The following is a 10,041-nucleotide window of genomic DNA, read 5'->3' as shown; positions in this document are numbered from 1 at the left end:
AATCCCACCATTTCAATTTATAATTTTTTATAAAATCTAGTCTAATGGTAACCATGAAAGTGTCAATTGTTGTAAAATCCAATCTAGTTCATCAATGCTCTTTAGGGAAGGAAAACCTGTGTGTCCTCCTGGGGTTTGAATGGCATGTGACTCTGAGCTCTCAGCAAGTTGGTTGACTCTTAACTACCCACTGAAGTAATGTACAAAGGCACTCAGTTCAAATGCAGTTAAGGACAAATACTGATGAGACTCATCTTCCATGGCAGGGTGTGGACAAATCTTCCAAGTGTGCTGAAGTGTGAGGACATCCATTTTGGATCCAAGACATACAAATCACAAAATTTTCTTTAAAGCAAGATACAAGGAGCTGTAGAAGAACAAAAGCAGATATACAAACAAAAACACACTGAAAGCTCATGGCACAGTCACATAATGTCATCTGAATAAAGAATGAAAGGGTTGCCTTTATGTCCTCTTGAATTTAAAGTGTTGAGAAACAATCTGACAAAGGCTTTAAAAATGGCAAAAGAAATTCAATCGGATGTCGGACAATTCCCAATAGATAATAAAAACTCTTTCTTCCTGTGAGGATTCCAGAAGAGGAGGGCCTTAAACCTTAAATTGATAGTTGAGTCATTCAGGAGTCAAAGCGGAAATCTGGGATTCTCTCCGTAAAAGCATATGGTTACAGAGTCAATTTAAATTTTCAAAACAGATTGACAGCTTTTAATTAAGATGGGTATCAAGGTATAGGGGTTAAAATGTAGCTAATTATATTTATCATATATAGCGTGATCAATTTGAATGGTAGAACAAACTTGGGAAGTGAAAGTGAAAATAAAAGATTTTGGATTAGTGGTGCTGGAAGAGCACAGCAGTTCAGGCAGCATCCGAGGAGCAGCAAAATCAACGTTTCGGGCAAGAGCCCTTCATCAGGAAGTGTCCTGCACTTCCTGTTTGGCAAAATGCACGAAAAAGGATTCATCTGCATGTAAATACACCTGCTGCCTGTCTTCCCATGACAAAAATCAAGGGCACAACAATGTCTGCATTCCTTAAATTTTGGCGCTGTGATTTGACATAATCAGTAATTCTACTGTCATTTTTTTTATGCTGAAGTCCAAATCGCAATTAATGAAAAACAAAATAACATCCAACACAGATTCCAAGGGTCTGCTATCAATTCAAAATACCCACTTACCTTTACTTTGATTTTTTTTCTATGCCCTCTCTCTTATTGTCCAGCTACTTTGGCGTTAATTCCATGTTGTTAATTTTTGCTGTAAACCTGATATGTGGCACTTTATAAGGCAAATTCTGAAGCTCGACAGATAAAATATCTCTTGAAATCCCTTTGTGATCTCATTTTTAAAAATCAATTAACTTTGTCTTCAAAGTTACAGATTAAGCACCAGCAATTTACCTGGATAGATTTCCCTCATAAGTGTTGATTCCCATGATACAGTGCAGGACTGTGCAGCATTAAGAAACTACCAGGGCAACTGGAACACTTCAAAAACACCAACTATTTGCAGAATTTCAGTGTCAAAAAAAATTGCCAACTAATTCCAAGAAAATAATCCAGGCAACGAACCAAGTTAAATTAATTTGGCAGGATGGTATCGTGTAATTCAGTAGGAAACATTCTTCCCAGAGCATTTTTCATTCTCACCTCCACCCACTTCCATCATCCAGGATCCTAAACACTTCTTTCAAGTGAAACATATATTTGTATGTACTTCTTTTAATTTGGATAATGTAGTCATTGCTGGTGACATAATTTTCTCTAAAATGAAAGCTCCATCTTTGCAAAACTATTCTGCTCACCCAAGCCAGCAGAAGCTGCAATATTTTAATATTGGCTCATCTCTGATCTCTCTGTCTTTGACCTCCTATTCAAGTCCTATAAAGCTCAATGTAAGCTTAAGGAATAGGATCTCAACATTTGTTTGGGTACTTGAGGGAAGAGTTTTGGTCGTGGTAATATCACTGGACTAATAATTCTTAGAGTCATAGAGATATACAGCACCGAAACAGACCCTTCAATCCAACTCATCCATGCTGTCCAGATATCCTAAAGTAATCTAGTCCCACATCCCTCTAAACTCTTTCTATTCATCTACCCATCCTGGTGCCTTTTAAATCTTGTAATTGTACCAGCCTCCATCACTTCTTCTGGCAACTCATTCCATACATGCACCACCCTCTGCGTGAAAACGCTGCCCCTTAGGTCCCTTTCAAATCTTTCCCTTCTCATCTATGCCCTCTAGTTCAGGACTCCCCCACCCCAGGGAAAAGACTATGTCTATTTATCTTATCCATGCTCCTCGTTATTTTATAAACCTCTGTAAGGTCACCCCTCAGCCTCCGACACTCCAGGGAAAACAGCCCCAGCCTGTTCAGCCTCTCCCTATAGCTCAAATCCTCCAATCCTGGCAACATCCTTAAAAATCTTTTCTGAACCCTGTTAGGTTTCAGATTACTACCTCAATGGAATCAATTTCGGTAAAGGGGCAGTACAGAGATCTGGGTGTTCTTGTACACCAGTCAATGAAGGCAAGCATGCAGGTACAGCAGGTAGTGAAGAAGGCTAATAGCATGCTGGCCTTCATAATAAGAGGAATTGAGTATAGAAGCAAAGAGGTGCTTCTGCAGCTGTACAGCATCCTGGTGAGACCACACGTGGAGTACTGTGTGCAGTTCTGGTCTCCAAATTTGAGGGAAGACATTCTGGCTATTGAGGGAGTGCAACGTAGGTTCCTGGAATGGCAGGATTACCTTACACTGAAAGACTGAAGCAACTGGGCTTGTATACCCTTGAGTTTAGAAGACTGAGAGGCGATCTGATTGAGATATATAAGATTATTAAAGGATTGGACACGCTGGAGGCAGGAAACATGTTTCCGCTGATGGGTGAGTGCCGAAACAGAGGACACAGCTTAAAAATACGGGGTAGACCATTTAGGACAGACTTCTTCACCCAGGAGAAACTTCTTCACCCAGGGAGTGGTGGCTGTGTGGAATGCTCTGCCCCAGAGGACAGTGGAGGCCCAATCTCTGGATTCATTTAAGAAAGAGTTGAATAGAGCTCTCAAAGATAGTGGAATCAAGGGTTATGGAGATAAGGCAGGAACAGGATACTGATTAGGAATGATCAGCAATGATCATATTGAATGGTGGTGCAGGATCGAAGGGCTGAATGGCGTACTCCTGCACCTATTGTCTATTGTCTATTGTCTATCCTTCTGATAGGAGAGAGACCAAAATTGCACACGATATTACAAAAGTTGCCTAACCAATGTCCTGTACGGCTGCCACATGACCTCCCAACTCCTATACTTTGAGGTAACCTTCTTCGCTGTCCACTACACCTCCAATTTTGGTGTCATTTGTAAACTTACTAACTAAAGTTCCTATATTCACACCCAAATCATTTATATAAATGTTGAAATGTAATGGACCCAGCACTGATCCTTGTGGCACACCACTGATCACGATCCTTGTGGCACACCACTGGTCACAGGCCTCCAGTCTGAACCCTCCACCACTACCCTCTAACTTTGAGCCAGTTCTATATCCAAATGGCTAGTTCTACCTGTATTCCATGTGATCTAACCGCGCTAACTAGTCTAGAACAAAGAACCTTGTTGAATGCCTTACTGAAGTCCAAATAGATAACGTTCACCACACTGCCCTCATCATCCTCTTCATAACTTCTTCAAAATACTCAGTCAAGTTAGTTCATGTGCCACAGTATCAAATGTTGTCTCATAACATTTTTGAGAAGTTCCTTTGGGATGTTTTACCATTTTAAAGGTGACCTACAGGGTTGTTATTGCTCTTCCTTCAGATTGTGTTGGATTTCTGACACAACTTGCAACATAAGAACACAAAATTCTCATTCTGCACAGTCTCCCCGTGTCTGTGTAGGTTTCCTCTGGGTCATCAGGTTTCCTCCCAAAGTCCAAAGATGTGCGGGTTAGGTGGATTGGCCATGCTAAATTGTCCCATAGCATCCAGGGATGTGCAGGCTAGGTGGGTTAGACATGGAAAATGCAGGGTGACAGGGATAGCGTTGCAGGGTGAATCTGGCTAGGATGCTCTTCGTAGAGTCAGTGTGGACTCGTTGGGCTGAATGGCCTGTTTCCACACTTTAGAAAAGAACACAAGACTGACTGTGTGGAGTTTGCACATTCTCCCTGTGTTTGCGTGGGTTTCCTCCGGGTGCTCCGGTTTCCTCCCACAGTCGGAAAATGTGCAGGTCAGGTGAATTGGCCATGCTAAATTGCCCGTAGTGTTAGGTGTAGGGGAATGGGTCTGGGTGGGTGCGCTTCAGCGGGTTGGTGTGGACTTGTTGGGCCGAAGGGCCTGTTTCCATACTGTAAGTAATCTAATCTAAGAACTTAGGAGTAGGTGTGGGCCAACTGGTCAATTGAGCCTGTTCTGCCATTCAATAAACTAATGTTTTTGTGGTCTCAGCACCGCCTACCTGCCTGTTCACCCTCACCCTTAATTGCTTTACTGTTCAAAAATCAATCTTTCGTTGCATCGAAACGTTTAACGAGATAACCTCAACTGCTTCACTGGGCAGGGAATTCCACTGATTCACAGTCCTTTGGGAGAAGAAGTTCCTCCTCAACTCAGTCCTAAATCTGTTACTCCTCATTTTGAGGCTATGTCCCCTAGTTCTAGATTTTTTAAACATGTGCAAAGCACTCTAATGCATCTGCAAGACCAAGAAGGTCAACCAACTCACTCACTTACAGTCAGTTTGCTATGATTGCAACCAACCAGAATGCAGCAAGGTCTCACCACCAGTCAACAGCAGGCAGTCACCTTAAGCAATGGGGCAGAGATCAAATATCAACCAGTCACTTCTCTGCCGATAAGGAGGTGAGCAGTAATTAAAACAATTGGAAAGGGTTGAGGGGCAGCACAGGGGAAAGGGAAAGATTTGGGGTTTCTGTTACTCCATTGATGTCTCAGGTCTGGTTGATGCAGACTTTCAGAAGTGCCCATTAATTAACAAGCAATACACCTTAAACACCTGGAATAATGTTTAAATGTGCAAAGTTAGACTCCTATGGTGGTTATGGGACATTGACTTCATCTTTTTGTGGATGATCCTAAATGGTCTTGATAGGATAAAATGTGGAATCTTTCAGAAGGATATTGTGAAACTTGAAAGGATTCATAAAAAGATTTTCAAGGATGTTGTCAGGAGGATTTGAACTAGGGGGAGAGGTTGAATATGTTGGGGCTGTTTTCCCTGGAGTGTCGGAGGCTGAGGAGTGACCTTACAGAGGTCTATAAAATCATGAGGGGCATTGATAGGATAAATAAACAAAGTCTTTTTCCTGGGGTGGGAGAGTGCAGAACCAGAGGGCATAGTTTTAAGGTGAGAGGGGAAAGATATAAAAGAGATCTAAGGGGTAACTTTTTCACACAGAGGGTGGTACATGTATGGAATGAGCTGCCAGAGGAAGTGGTGGAGGCTGGTACAATTGCAACATTTAAAAGGCATCTGGATGGGTACATGAATATGAAGGGTTTGGAGGGATATGGGCAGGTGCTGGCAGGTGGGACGTGATTTGGTTGGGATATCTGGTCAGCATGGAGGAGTTGGACCAACGAGTCTATTTCCGTGCTGTACATCTCTATGACTCTATGACACTAATTGGATCAGTCATGATCAGTTTAAATGATAAGTGGGATGGAGGAGTTGAGTGCTCTACTTTTGCTCCTAATTTACGGATTGAACAACTTATCTAGCTGCTCTTAAAAGGAGCATGGAGACCTTTCATAAAATGTCCAAGGACCTTTCCAATTTTATCTTTTCTGGGATCCCAAAAGGAACCTTTAGACTGTTTACAGCCCCACTGAGGCTCACACCACTCACACTGCCTCCTCTCAGCCATGGTCACCCTACTAGCTCAGGTGCTTGCAACTGCTTGTTGAGATGTTTCATGCTGGCATGCGAATGAAGCCTGATGCTTAAAATAGGTCAGCCATCAGACAGCCACAAATAAGGGACTAATCTACCTTTCCACCAACTTTATGCATACTCCATTGACTATCAACTGTAGTCAGTTACTTTGAGAGATTGATCCATATCTCTCAGCCAGCTTTAAAATCCACCTTTCATGCACCTTCCTCAGTCAACAAACCACAACTGGTAAAACTACAGCAAATCACCCAGCCATCAGAAATTCGACAGTCCATTGATGCCAGGCAGGAAAGAGAAAAGAAAAAACGGGGATAGAGTGCAGCCACTGAAAGTGTCAGTACATGAGTATTGATACTACACAAGCTGCATCAGCTTTTGCCTCAATTTTTACAATAAAACTAGTGTGGACTTGCTTGCTTTAGAAAGGGATCCAATGTGGTGGTGAAGTTGGACTCCTCAGCCAGACCTCGTCTGCTCCGTTCATTTCCTTTTTTTCCTTCTTTTTTTGTTTCTTTTCTTTCTTCTTCACAATGTTCTGAAATCTCAGCCACAGCACAGATGCGATGTGGTGATCTCTCAACTTGGTGTGGTTATGTCCTGGCTCGGTGCAGAGGTCCCCCGGCCCGTTATGACGGTCTCTCGTCCTGGCATGATGTTTTCTCAGCCTGACACGGTGTTCTCTTGGTTCAGTGTGGCAATCTCTCTGCTCAGTGTGGTCATCTCTTGCCCTGGCGTGGCATTCTGTCAGTCCAGCGTGATGCTTTCCCGGCTTGGTGGGACACTGTCTTGGCTCAGCGTAGCAGTCTCTTGGCTCTGTGTGGTGCTCTCCTGGCTCAGTGTAGCATTCTCCCGACTCAATGTGCTGCTCTCTCTGCCTGATGTATTGCTTTCTTGGCTTGGTGTGGCACTGTCTTGACTTGGTGTAATGTTTTCTCGGCTCTCTTGGCCCGGCATGATGGTGTCTTGGCAGCCTGGTGTGGCAGTCTTTTAGCCCAGCATGGCCTCAATGTGGACTCCAAGTCTCGAGATAGTTTCAGAGGCATCTCCCAACCTTAAGAGCTCGAGGTGAAGCCCAATGCAGTCTGGAGTCAAGACCCAATATGGACTGAGTTGGAAGGACTGTTATTCTGAACTCCTTATTTCTTTACTTTTCTAATTTTCTTTCACTAAGAATTTGTATTTAAGAATTTGTGGCTAGGTATTTTGTATCTAAGGTAAGGCCATAAGTAGCGACTTGTAAACTTTTCAATGTACTCATTTGAGTACGTCATAATAAAGCTAGTCTTGAAGAAGCCAATTGTGAAACTATAGATGTGGCAGTGAGTTTTGCTTCGGACATACACGGCCAATATGTTCCTTGAAGTGCTTGGAGGAGAAGTCTTGCTTCCCCTGATCCACAAGTAATCTATTGTTTTAAACTTCCTATACTGGACCTCTTCTGTTCCTCAGTGGTGCCTCTAGCAGTCTTTTTTTTGTCTGGAGTGCAGGCGTACTATACTCTCCTGATCAGGTCTCTGGTTAAAGGAACACATCAGGCCCTGACAACAATCCTGCATCTTCACAGAGAACTCCAACAGTTGAGTAGATGAGCATGTTGCAGGCTCTTGGACTGAGTTGGGAATGGAGATGGCTCATTTAAACCATCTGGTGCACTAAACTAAGTTTGGTTCCAGCATTTCTGGTGCTATAGCACTAGTTGAATGCTGCACTAAATAATCAGTCCACATGCATTCACCTCTCTGGAATTCCACAACCTTCTGGTCCAATCCTTCAAAATGCTTGATGATATACTGTTTCAAAGATTATTATCTGGACTGCTTCTCCCTCTGACTAACCAGTCACTTTACCTTCATGTAATGGGTACTCCTACGAGAACAGTAGGGCAGCCATACAGCTCCCAGATAGTAAGTCAGATGTCAGGATATGAGCACAACTGAAGTGAATTCAGAACAATTATTTGTTATCCATATAACATTAAAATGATAAGGCTGTATAGTTTTAAACAAAAGAGGGAGTTGCTGTAAATTGAACATGGGCTGAGCTTTAAATGGGTCAATTAATTTAATTTGTGCCACAACAGTCTATAGGAAAAGTATAATCATCATATGAGATGACTAATGTGACAGCAAAATAGAATATTTAACACTGTTGGTACTGGATCTTGATTGATGGTTATCACCTCTCTGCACAGATCAGACTCTTGTCTGCAATGACGCCAAACAGTCAGCAGCAATCTCTTTGTAAGAAGTTAATGATCATTAGAAAGTTGACCAAAGGCCAAGCAAAATTAAGTCTTGATGATTTATTTTTAAACCAAGCATCTATCAAATCTCTGCTTCTCTACAGATACTGCTAGACCTGTTGAGTTTATAGCACTTTCTGTTTTTATCTTAGAACTTTAGCATCTACAGTGTTTTGCTTTTGTGTTAGCCATCAGCTGCTTATAGCAATTTCGGAAATAGTAAAATACAAAGTCATTCCAGCACCATGCAAAATCATTCTAACAAGCCTAAACCAGTTCTGCAAGCTGTCTGGACTCAAAAGAAAATGCTTTGTCTAATTATCACTTGGGATTATTAAAGTATTGGTTTTAAAGAGACTTTAAAAAGATTAACATCGTTAACCATTCAATTCATTTTAAAATGATAACCTTGTTTCAGTCTCTGTGGATTTCATCACATTGCTTTAAATTTCATCCATCAATCTATGAAATCATCGCATCTATTCCATATATTTGCATGTGTAGAAAGAGAGCTCTTGTGATGCAGTGGTGGTGTCCCACCCTCTGGGTCAGAAGATAGAGGTTCAAGTCCGACCTTCTGAGTTGTGTGTCATTACACGTCTGATCATGCTGATTAAATCAGCTACAGCTTGAGGAGGAAGTGACATCCATTCTCAGTCCACTCATCATGTCCCAAAGAATGGCAGTGAAATTAAGTCACAACTATTACATAGGCAAACAGTGAAGTCAGCATAGTAGTATTCCAGTAACTACTGGAACTACTACAGAAACTTGAAGAACTACTATTTCCATTAACTGGGTAGCACGGTGGCTCACAGCACCAGGGACCTGGGTTCAATTCCACTCTTGGATGAATGTCTGTGGGAGTTTGCTTATTCTCCCTGTGTCTGAGTTTCCTTCAGGTGGACCAGTTTCTTCCTGTAGTTCAAATATGTGCAGGTTAGGTGGATTGACCATGCTCAATTGTCCTATGGTGTCTAGGGATGTGCAGAATAGGTGGAGTAGGCACAGGAAATGCAGGATTGGGTCTGGGTGAGATGCTCTTTGCAGGGTTGGTGTGGACTAGATGGGCTGAATGGCCTGCTTCCATACTGTTGGGATTCTACGCAAAATAAAAAGAACATCAGCTAATTGGTGTTTGTGAAAAGACAGTGGCCAGGACAGAGGAGAGAAATCTATACAATCAAATAGGCCTTTTTCTACACTGGTACTCGGTGTTATTTTCCACTACCTGCGGTGGTGAGAATAACGGCAAGCATGATTGGCCAATTATTTTTACCAAAATGACATTTTAATTTAAATTTTATAAGTTTAATTTGAATTTATTCATGTGATGTGGTTAACAATGGTTAGGCCAGCATATATTTTGGAAACAGTAGAGACTGATGACACTGCCAGTTCGCAAGGCGGCCAGGTCTGTCAATCAAAAGTTGGCGCAGAGGCAGAGTGGAAGAGTCGGACATCGCACAGAGCCGTGGTAATAGGGGACTCCATCGTGAGAGGAACTGACCGGGGTTTTTGTGGCAGCAGACGGGATTTAAGGATGGTGTGTTGCCTTCCTGGTGCCAGGGTGAAAGACATCGTGGACAGAGTGCAGGAAATCCTCAAGGACGAGGGTGAAGAGCCAGAGGTGGTGGTACATGTCAGCACAAATGATGTCGGGAAGAAGAGGAGGAACATACTACAGCGAGACTTCGGAGAACTAGGAAGAAGGCTGAAAAGCAGGACGTCCAAGGTGGTTATCTCCGGTTTGCTTCCAGTTCCTCGGGCTAGTGTGGCCAGAAACAGGGAGATAATGGACTTGAACATGTGGTTGGGGAACTGGTGCAGGAAGCAAGGATTCAAGTTCTTG

Source organism: Chiloscyllium plagiosum, chromosome 5, assembly GCF_004010195.1.
Source record: "Chiloscyllium plagiosum isolate BGI_BamShark_2017 chromosome 5, ASM401019v2, whole genome shotgun sequence".
Lineage (NCBI taxonomy): Eukaryota > Metazoa > Chordata > Chondrichthyes > Orectolobiformes > Hemiscylliidae > Chiloscyllium > Chiloscyllium plagiosum.
The sequence above is the reverse complement of the archived record's forward strand: the minus strand, read 5'-3'. Positions refer to the sequence as shown.